This window comes from Electrophorus electricus, chromosome 4 (genome assembly GCF_041902795.1).
Source record: "Electrophorus electricus isolate QZ-2024a chromosome 4, ASM4190279v1, whole genome shotgun sequence".
Taxonomy (NCBI): Eukaryota; Metazoa; Chordata; class Actinopteri; order Gymnotiformes; family Gymnotidae; genus Electrophorus; species Electrophorus electricus.
Window position 1 is genome coordinate 34,704,946 of NC_137500.1, and position 11,450 is coordinate 34,716,395.

Consider the following 11,450-nt stretch of genomic DNA (forward strand, 5'->3'; position numbering starts at 1 on the left):
TGTCTCTTCTTTCCTGCATCAACGAAATACACAGCGCTCTTAAAGTTGACGGCTTTTCGACTTAACCTAGGGTGGCACTACGCTACGTCCTTTTTGGGGGGACTTAAATGTGGCTTTCCTTTCATGTTGACCATTGCTTTCTACAGACTGCGGCTGTTTTTTCTAAGGCTTTACCATTCTTCATAGATCCCGCAAGAAATAGGCCGATGATAGACACGCCTTGCACACCATCGTCGGCCGCGCTGCTTGTCAGAGTGTGTGTAGTCGCAGTTTAAAAGGAGAAACACAATACTCAACTAGCGTGCGCTAAAAATAATTATCAGAAAAAGTTTCATGTATATCCAACTAGGCGTCGTTGTTGCCACAACAAGATGAAGGCATGGTGTATTATAGGGGTAACGGATGACACGCTTGTTTATGCCAACAGCAACTAAACCGTCACGCCGTAGGTTTGATATTTATCTATGCTATAACCGGCTACTTCCTCCTTTTCATGCAAAATGTCGGTTGCATTTATTTTTAACAGGTGTGCTATTATTAATCATGCAAGGTTAATTGCCCTCTTGTTTATTTTTAACAGAGATCAGCACTTCCAGTTTTGGCACTTGGTATAGAAATTAAAATTAATAAAATTAATATTCATTAATTATGAAACTCAAAATACAATCAATCATTGTGTCAGACGTCTACAAGAATGAAAGACATAAAAAAGGAATAGACGTTTACATGCATCATACGTTTACCACATGAGTTCAGAAAACTAAAATTGGGTGGTTAAATATTTAGATACATGTACTCTATAGCGGTAGCTAACAGGCTGCTATGCATGTTATAATTATTAAGTTGTAGTCCAACGCTTGTAGCACCACTTGTTAATTCACTCAAGTCAACTGACATTTTACCAGAGTCTTGGTATCCTGTGTACAGGGTGTCAACCTTTAATAGCCTTATTCATGAGTAAGTTTTTGAAAAAAAAAAAGGAAGTTCTGTGTCTTAATATAAATTTTCATGTAAATGCTGTTAATGCCAACAATCGACTACAGCATAAACCGATATCTATACATACTCAAAATATCCAGACATCTGATTAACATCTTATTATACAGAACTGACAGATATCCTACAGCTACTGCTACTGAATAGGCATACCTAATAAACTGGCAACTATTTTACAAGCAGTTACTTTTATTATTTATTCTTAGCAAGAATTCTTCTATGGAAATCTCAGGCTCTACAACTGTATGATCCAAATCCTCAAACCTAGAAATTCAGGTCACAGATAGTTTTACCATGATGTGTGTTCAGAGGCCCGCGGACCACTGTTGTAACTGTTGTTAAAGGCTGGAAAATCCAAAGCTTATCTTTCGCCATGAGGTATTTGACAGAACCTAGGATCTTTTGTGAAAGAATGGGATGGTAAAATTACGTTGCTGAGAGACATGTCTTCAAAAACAAAGATACGGAAGCCTGGATTTCCTGGAGTCATTCTTGTTAGCAGTTTGCTACCAACATCTTGCACTGGATTTTTCTTAATCTGAAATTCTTCTAACAATTACATCGGTGTTACAGCAATATCAAGACATAGGATCAAGTTGAATGTGAAATTTTAACAGTAGTATGGAATGTAACGAAAACGTTATGCTCCTGTGATCCATGTATCGTGAATGTATTCAGAATGTAAATGAGCAAATCCAGCATAAACACTTATTTTCTTGTAAAATATTAAAAGCAGTGTGGCCAGATGGTCACACACCGAGTACTTCTGGAATGGGCCCAGATCAGAAACACTACACTAGTAAGTCATCGGTTGAGTTTTTGGTCGGTCTCTGGGCAGCATCTCCCTTCTTACACATTAATGTGTTTTTTCAGAAATAACAGTGCATTAAATTTACCATGGTACCATACAGCATGTGCCTGCTTGGCTCTAGGAAATGGTGCTGCTGTGTGACACGTGACACCCAGGCCCTCCAGAAAAGGATGCAGGAGACCACCTACAAAACGGTGGCCTCCACAGCTATGGAGGGCTCCTCTATGTCTGCTTTACTCTGCACCACCCGCAGCTCCAGCTGTGCGGGACTCGGCCGGCTTCCTGGCCCCGCCATCTCTAACGGAAAAACCCAAAGAGAAAAGCTTCACTCGAGTATGTGTTACACAACACATGTAATAGATAAGACTGCAGAAGGTTTTCACTGGCCAGTGCCAGCCAAACACGTCATGCTTACCCTTGGTATAAGTGATGGTTCTTGTGGTCTTGGCTGTGTTTACCTTGTCTTTGGATATCCCCAGTCGGCTTGTGTTTGTGGATATCTAGATCTGTATGTAAGCACACACTGGGTTTCACTTGTGTTGTCCTACAGTGTTCTGTTTATAATTGTGATCCGTGTGTTAGAGTATATGCTCTAGTGTATGTTTATGTATATGTTTATGTATATAGTTACTGATCGTAAGGAGTGGTGCCTGTTTGTTTGGGACTGGGCTTATTGTCTGTTTATTGTCTTTTTTGTAGTGTAGTGTAGTTAAATGTGGGGTTCCTTTTGTAGTGTGGGTATTGTTTATGTTGGCATTCAGCCACACCTAAAGCTGATCAGTGTGTGTGTGTGTTCACAATTTTATTCAATACACCAAGTTTCACCTCATCTACTAGTCCATACTAGTCCAAATGACTAACCATTTCACATACCATTCCACTATCAGCTACCAGTCTTATCACTGTTGTGACCTCACCGCCTAGACAGGCTCGTAATAATCGGTGTCTTCAGCCCCTGCACCTCTGGACTGCTGCACATAACCATCTACAACTTCAGACAAGCTTTTGGAACTTAAATTCTTGCATTCATTATACCGAGATGTGGAATCTTTGTTCTTTGTTTACCACTGACTGTTAGGAACTCATTCAGGGAACGTTGAATAGGACAAAGCAGTGTTTGTTCTCTTAAGACATTGGCATTCTATTCCCAGATTATTACTTTCTATTGCTATTCTCATCTAATCTATAGATGACTCACATGCTAACAGCTGAATAGTTTGTTAGAATACGAATTCTGCATAGAATTTCTGCATAGAAAACCAAATAAATAAATGGTTTACTTTTTAAAACAAATAGGGACATGAGTTTCATGTGACATTAATGTACAAAAAAGAATGTTTAATATACACAAAACATTAACCAAAGTAACAAATATTTACCTTCTGATCCGCTTGTTGGTTTGCGTGAAAGAAATGTAAACCCGTAACGGATGAATGTAATAAGGACACTTGCAGATTAGGATGTTGAATAATGATTTACTTGCGGAAAGACAGGGGCCAGATGTGATGCCGAGGATGAACAAACAGGAAAGGTTTTCCAAATCAGAGAAGGCACAGGCGTAAATCAAATCCAGAGTAACAATAAACATGTGATGTCTAGACAGGGAAAAACCAAAGTATTGTACTCCAAAAAACAGTCCAGGTAGAAAACATGAAAAAATACAATCCAAATATACCACTTAGTTAGCATAATGAAATGGCAATACTTTGCACTGAGGAATGATTACAGCTTTGCATAAATATTAAGAAGTTAATTAGAGTAAGATATAATCAATATTCGGAAAGGCCAATCTCCAGTGTTCTGAGGCATGCAGGGATTTGGTGTTCGGCTTGGTGGAGTAGGGCAGCGTGACAAATCCTGAAAAAAAAGATTAGCAAATTACTTTGAATCATAATCAAATAATATAACAGTAAATTAGATAAATAAAATATACAGAACCAATTCAGATGAAAAATTTACATGAATCTTGATTTGTATAGGTGCCTTTTGAAATCTGGAGCACAACAGAAGATGTGCTAGCACCTGGAACAATGCCAGTGACTCCTTTTTTCTTCTCTAGCAGCCATACAAAATCACGATATAGATAAATTACTTGTAGCAACAAATCATACATTAACAGCTACTTTTAACTTGTACAACACTGGTAGGATGGCTGTGCTTAAACTCGGTGCTTAAATTGTGAATGGGCAAATATTAGGTTCTTAACGGTACTGAAGTCCATGTATAAAAACCCTAGAATTTTGGAATGCAAATTCGAAAAAAGGCAAAGGCAAACAAGAAACCAGGGGAAGTGCAAGCTGCACAGCCACAGAATCATCCATAAACTTCTCCACCTTTCCATAATCTATGAAAACCTGAACGTGATGGGGGGTGGGGGTGGTAGTGAGGGTGGGGGTGGTAGCAATCCTTGATGCTACAAAGCCAAAAATAGACAAGCCCCTCCATACATGATATCAATGGTCAAAGCCCGAGTACATCGAGCACTTTGAACCTCAGTTATGACTTGGCTTGAAATGCCATGCTTCAAGTCTCACGGAAGACAAGCATTGAGACTGCTCTCTGTCCTGGCTCCAAGATGGTGCAAAGAACTTCCACTTGCTGTCCGAACAGCAGAGTCCCTTGCAGTCTTCAAACGCAAACTGAAGACCCATCTGTTCATGGAATATTTAAATGACCATTGACCCTGCTCCTATGTTGACTAACAACATTGTTCATTGATATATTGGACTCTAACCTACTCTACTGGATAGGATGTATTCTATGAGTATATGACAAAGCACTTTTGTAAGTTGCTCTGGATAAGAGCATCTGCTAAATGCTGTAAATGTAAATGTAATGGTGCACAGATTCTACAGTTTAGGATCCATTTGCCAAATTTCTCAAGAAAAGGCACAAAGGAAGCAAAAGCAGGTTGATCATCAGGGTGTATTGCATCAGCCATGATTTTCCTCAGCCTCTTCCTCCACCTAGATGAGGTGCTTGGGTGTGGAGAGCCAGCAGCCAGTAATTTTCTCCACCATCACACAACTCACTGCAGCCTAGACTTGATGTGTCGAAACAGACAGAGATGGAAGAGGTGATGGTGAGTTCCATTATGTTCAATTATAAAGGCACTGCTAGACCTTATTCATATCAGCAGCGTTGTGTGTATGGAGTTTTGGATTTGTACACCATGTCCCATTTGCTTGCAAATAGTATAATATTTACAGAATAGTTTCTGTTTGTGAAGTTTTGGCACTAAATTAGCACCATACGTGTGTGTCCCATTTCAGATCCTGCTTAATATTGGTGCCCAGGAATTTATAAGAATCTGCTCTGCTTACTGACTTTCTAATGGCACTGCAGGGTTGAGCTTCCTGAAATCAATGATCATCTCCACACTGTTTTGTGTTTAACACCACATTGTTACCAACCAGAGTGGTCATTTGCAAAATTAATAAGTTTAATAGACTCATTGTTACAAGTACAGTCACTGTAAAGTGAGCACACAGGCCTGTTGGTTGGCAGGTTGCCACTGTTGTACCTCTGAGCAAGGCTCTTAACCCTCAATTAATCAAGGAATATTCAGCTTTGGAGGTGTCAGCTAAATGATGTAAATGTTAGATAGAGTTGTTACTGTTTCCTTTTGGACAGAGTTGAGGATGCACATTTACTCAAAGTGATACAGAATGCCTAAAACAATAACATCAGGAAAAAAAAAACAGCACTATACCACAAGAAATAAATAATTTCAGATAACTGAAAGAATAATTAAAAATAAAACTAAAAATTGAACACAACTACCACAACAACATAGTTTACTAAGAATGCATAAAAGTAAAAATAAAGAAAAGAAATAAAGTAAAATACAAACAATGCAACAATAAAAGCTATAAATCTAATCAAGTGTTATATAAAAATAATTAAGATATAAATTCGGAATGTAAATGTATTAATGTGTATTATTAGTATTAACTAATATTAGTACTACAGTATTAGTATTAAAAACATTTTCCAAGAAAAAGACTGGTATTGTTCTTTATTTTTATCATATATTGGTCTATAATAAATATATGATGTTTTAAAAATTTAGATTTATGACCAACAAAAAGTAGTTCACCCACATAAGTTAGTAAAACTAAACACACACACATTAATTTATAGTTAAATCTTAATGATTAAATAGGAATGTTTTAATAACTTTTCAAACAAGTATACAAAGTTATGATTTGATAATAGTTAAAGAACTGCAGGTCTAAAAATGTCACGGAACGCTCGCCTCCCGCGAGGCACGTGGTTTGGCCAGCCACGTGCAGTGGGAGGACTCATTTGTGGCCACGCCTGCGCACACCTGTACTTCGTTTTGTCTGCGTGTATTTAAACTCACGTCAGGGTGTGCAGCGTTTTTGGTCATTGTCGATGTAACGTGTTGATGTAACGTTTTAATGTTTCTTCGTCATTGTGAAAGCGTTTGCGTGTTCATCGTGTTCGTTTAAATGTCACTCGTTTCATGTTCATGTTATCGTTTGAGTGCCGCTGTCATTTATGTAATAAATGTTCGTCTCTGCGCGTCCTGCTCCACGCCCTGCTGCACTCGGGCCACCACGCGTTACAAGTAGATCATTCTGAGAAAATGTAGTTATGTACTATCCACCTCTGAATATGAAATATATATACATATATATGTAGCACCATCAATATAAATAGGCTAATTATCTTAAATACATACGATCCAATTAAACAATTTTATTACTTCATGGGATACAGTTCATGCTTTATTTATTTTTATGTATGCATTTGTTTGTGCCTAAAGGTTTCCTGTATGTGAGAGGCTGTGATTGATATTCTCTCCCCAGTCCCATTTTTTGTAAAATTCTGCAGCTTTTGTAAATTCTGCAGCTTTTCATAGCGCAAAGTGCAACATCCTACAACATATTCACTATATTGTTTCAAGAGCATTCATAAGCACACAAACACGTGAGCTGAAGTGCAGTATCAACAGGAGGGTGTGCTGATTAAACGCCGCATCTGTCTGTATTTTTTTGTGCAGCCCTGGAAATATCATGGACCATCAACTATGAGGTGTACACCTCTCATATCCTTTGCTTGGGTAAGCGGGGAGCTTCTAATTAAGTATGTTTAAGAATCTAATTAAATTGGTTGTTGAAGTATATCATAAATTATGTAAATTTTACAACTTTTCGTAATCCATTTCTGTGTTGATCACATTATGGGCACTTTTCACATGCCTGAAAATATGTTCTTCTATGTTTACTTTATTTCTATGAGGAATTCAATAGTAAACTGATAAATAACAATTGCTCTCTTTGGTGAGCTTCTAGATGTTACACCAAATGTGTCACATAACTTTGCATGACGTGTAGTGTAGTGCTTACCAGTAAGCATTCTTATATCTTCAGTTCTGGATTTCTCCATATACTGAGTTGAATCTTTCAAAATATTGACTGCTTTGAAATCGGTTCTTTTTTCTTCCATGTGTTTGTTGCTTTTCACAAACAAATAAGAAATGGTACTTACAATCTATAAGTATATAGACCTAAGATATTTAGACACAGTAACTCGGTTGTTGTCTTAGTAGGTACAGATGTAGATTTCATTTGCAATGTGGCCACTGATTATATATGTTAAAAACAAAATGACCTATTCTTATGTGGCCTGTCCCGCTGCTATCTTATTTTGTATTGAGCAACAGCAAAACATTCTAAGTGATTGATATTCACTATATATATAAATGACTAAATCTAACTTGAAGATTTATTTAATTACAGATATACTAGTATGATTAGACAATATTAAAGTAAAATTATATTTATGTGCATGTAGCACTTATTAAATATATATATTTTAATAATTCCATTTAAATGTATAGAGAAAAAGAACTCACAGACTCATCCTCTGTTTCCCTGTGACCAGAAGCCACTTTCCTTTTTAGTCTTCTGTAACAGAAATTAAATGTTATGTTCTCTGAGCTACACCAAACATATACAAAGATTGAAGTTGAGAGCTATACTAAGAATGTTGACTAACACACCAAGACACATGCTGAAATGTGTCATGTGCTGTAAGGTAAGTACAGTATCTCCTAAACAGTATCTCCCGAGTACAGTATCTCCTAAACAGTCATGATTATCTGTGAGTATTTGGTATGAGCCAGGTTTAATTAAAATGAAGCAAATGTTTTCTTTTTCTGATAGGAAAGACTGTATGTATCAGAGTTTCTGTGGTGTTACTAATCTGGGTGTGATCAATAACTTCAAAACCTCTAGTCACATCTTCCTTGCTTCAGATGATGTAACATAGAATAACCATTTTGGTAAAGGTTGAATTGTACTGCCCAAACTGGTGGCACAATCCCGCTCATTAAATTTACCACTAAGGGCCCTCTTTACACAAGACTGTATTTAAATGATCTGCTGTGTTAAGCTCTACTAATATAGTATACACTATAGTATTCAATGGTAATGGGGTTATTATAAAATTAGGTGAATGTTTTATAAGTAGATGATAAGAAAACCTTATGTGATGTTTATCAGATCAGGGCTGGGTTTCCCAAAAGCACCATAAACAAAGATAATCTTTAAATGGTATTATACGGAACACTCTCTCTCTTATTTAAGATTATCTTTATTTCTTGAAGCATTTGGGAAGTGGGGCCCAGGTTGGTAAAAGAGTCCTGTGATTTTTCTCAATCTGTTGAAGTGATGACTCACCTCATTTGATGAGACTAGGCTCATTTCAAGAATCCTTCCTAAATACGTGATCTAATTTGCCCACTAAAGTGGAGCTGAACAACATTTCATACCAACATAAAAAAGTACTTATAAATTTTTAAATATAAATTTGACAAAGCAGTACTATTTCCTGTCTTCTCTTAGTATGATATCATGTATGCTAATGAATTTTATTTCAGACATACAGTATATTAGCCTAATATGCAATATTTCCAAGACTAGAATTTACCAAACTTTTTCATTGACTGTAGGCTGATCTAAGCCTCATTATTTTAGTCGCAAAAATGCCAAGACTGTAATTTAGGCCATGCTGGATTCAATTACAGGTCTCCATATGCTGGAGACCAATATAGATTAAGTGAGCCATCAGCCAGTGTAAGAACTTAAAGCAGCCAAGTGAACAGGTGTTGCTAATTGCTCCTTATTACTGTGAAGTGGCCCTGTGTCTTCCTCTGTTGACTGAAGATGGCCTTGCTGGTGACCCAGTTTCTTTCAAGGTAAGCAGCCTATTAATTCAAGCATTAGTCCTATTCCATTCTGCGCATTATTCTCTATTAGTGTAAGCTTAGCATTCATTTAATTTTATGCAACCCCACAATATCCATACATTTAATACGGATGTAATAATATACAATAACATTCTAATGAGTATAATTTTCAGTTAAAGTAATTCTCTCAACACGTCTGTGTTCGTACTAATAAGTACAGGAAAACCAGACAGCGATGATTTCAGTATGTAGTTTGCCTACGGGCGTGACGTTGAGATGCGCTCAAGTATCCTCGCTGTCTGCTTTTGTTCCCACAGTCCCACACTTGGCTACATGGAAAGTGAGAGGCAGAGCGCGACACTACGCTTCGTTGCCATGTTGTGTAAATGTACTATTATGTGCGCACTGGTCGTGCATGAGCTTTGTATTTACCAGTTTTCTTTCAACATCTTGAATCTATGTTAATATTATGCGAGCTCACATGTAACCAAAGCCTGTGATCTGAAATGCTGAAATAAGCGTTTCAGATTAGTCACCTGCAAAAATGTTCCTTCAGACATTACAGACCGTAACCTTCTTAAGGACACACACATGCCTTACTTTGTAATATCACTGCAACGCCACTGAATAACGTGACTGTTCCAGTTAGACGCACAAAGCTCTTTCTTCTAAGATTCTAACGCATCCTGTGTCCTGACATTTGATATACAGGAGACACTACGTCCTGTCTATCCAGTTTGGTGTATTTTACATTTTAATAAGGCAAATATGAGGAGGAGTGAATAGCTATATTCCTAAATCGCTGTGAAGCATACTGAACGAACTTCAGGTGAAGAATTTCACTTTGATATAGCTGCAGAAACAAGGGCAGCAATTCCAGACATCACTATAACCCAACACACACAGGGTAGTACATGCATACCTGAATGTGTGTTTTCCCCTCCAAATGTCTCCTGCCCTTTTGCTTGTTTTGTTGTTCTTAGTCTCCCTCCATCTTTGCTCAAAGGTCAATCATTGCTAATCCCTTAATGCTCATCACATTTATTTGACAACAGATTTGCGGTTCCAGATTCAAGACTTATCATCAGGCACACACATTTCTAGTAAAACGTGCGCACACACCTTAAATGAAATCCTTACGTTGCTAGTCCTCCAGACACCAACAAGACGCAATCAAAAGGAAGACTAAATAGTTCAGTAATAGTGGTAGTGTATGTGTAGAGTCCAACCTTCACTGTGTGTGCGCGGTGGAGGCAGTAAAGGGGAATGAGCAAGGGTTGGAAGTCATTCTAAAGCCTAACAGTTTTGGGTCAAAGCTTCTTGTTTTCTGGACTTCCCACCCCTGCGTTATCTGCCCCTGCTCGTAGCCAGCTATGTAGTCACTCAGGTCCGGACCCTGGAAGTTTTATAGAGCTTAAACTGAAACCAATTCTTAATCATCCATATTTCTACTTGACTGACTAGCCCTGCTTGATTCATTTTTAAAAACTTGCAAAGATAAGATGTTTATGGTAACACTGTGACTCCTTTCTCATTTTACAGTGATGCTGCAGTCAGGGTAATGTTAGCTTGTTTTCGATGCTAAGGAAACTGATTTAGTTTTATATCACCAAAACAACAACAACAACAACAACAAAACCCCCATAAGATGTAACCTCACAGTTTAGCCACATTATTCAGATGAAAACTACGTGGTTGATGATCCAAGTTCTGAATGCACATAAGCAAGCATTTTTTCAGAGATTGCAGCACTACATACAGAAGTCTGAGGCAGCTTCATGTTCCAGCAGTTAGCCATACACAACCCAGCATCACACAGAATGCTCAAATATCATATCAGTATCATATTTCCAACATGGATATGCATGATCATATGATACTGTCATAGTTTCTCTGTGCAACTTGCTTTCTCTGTGAAATTAGAAGCCTGCATAGACAAATCTTGTCAAGTAGTGCTTGTCTTTGGATGTACTCACACTAGGCGATCTGAATTTGAATATTGAGGTTTCACTACACTGTACTATATAAGGATTATAGTAAATTAATTTTATTTGTGGTTAATTTTATTTTACAGGTTTGTATTGCTTTTTTTTTTAGTTATAGTGAATTGTTTTATAGTATTTCTTATTTCTGTTACCTTAGAGCCATATTAAAGTGACAGTTGCCTTATACAGTACTGTGTCATCATGACTGCTTGTCCTCTGCTTTACAGTTTGGTTTGGTTATTGATTAAACAAGGATTTGCATAGAGGATCTAGATCCTTTATTTAAATGCAAGCTACAGCACAAGCATCTTTTGTTGTTTTGTGTTTGAATAGTAACTATCCAAAACATTCAGACAAAACTATTTTACACCATCAGAAAGGTGAAAAACATATAAACCTGTGATTATTGTGAATAGAAGTATTGAAAAGAATCGTCATT

The 11,450-nt window shown here is 37.3% G+C and overlaps 1 long non-coding RNA gene across 1 annotated transcript; it reads left to right on the forward strand.

Annotated features, from left to right (window-relative positions):
* Nucleotides 1-7,739: 7,739 nt before the first annotated feature.
* Nucleotides 7,740-11,197, forward strand: LOC145657578 (uncharacterized). Its single transcript, XR_014123399.1, has 3 exons — nucleotides 7,740-7,873; nucleotides 8,974-9,035; nucleotides 9,344-11,197. It is a non-coding gene; the product is annotated as an uncharacterized LOC145657578 (long non-coding RNA).
* Nucleotides 11,198-11,450: the final 253 nt, after the last annotated feature.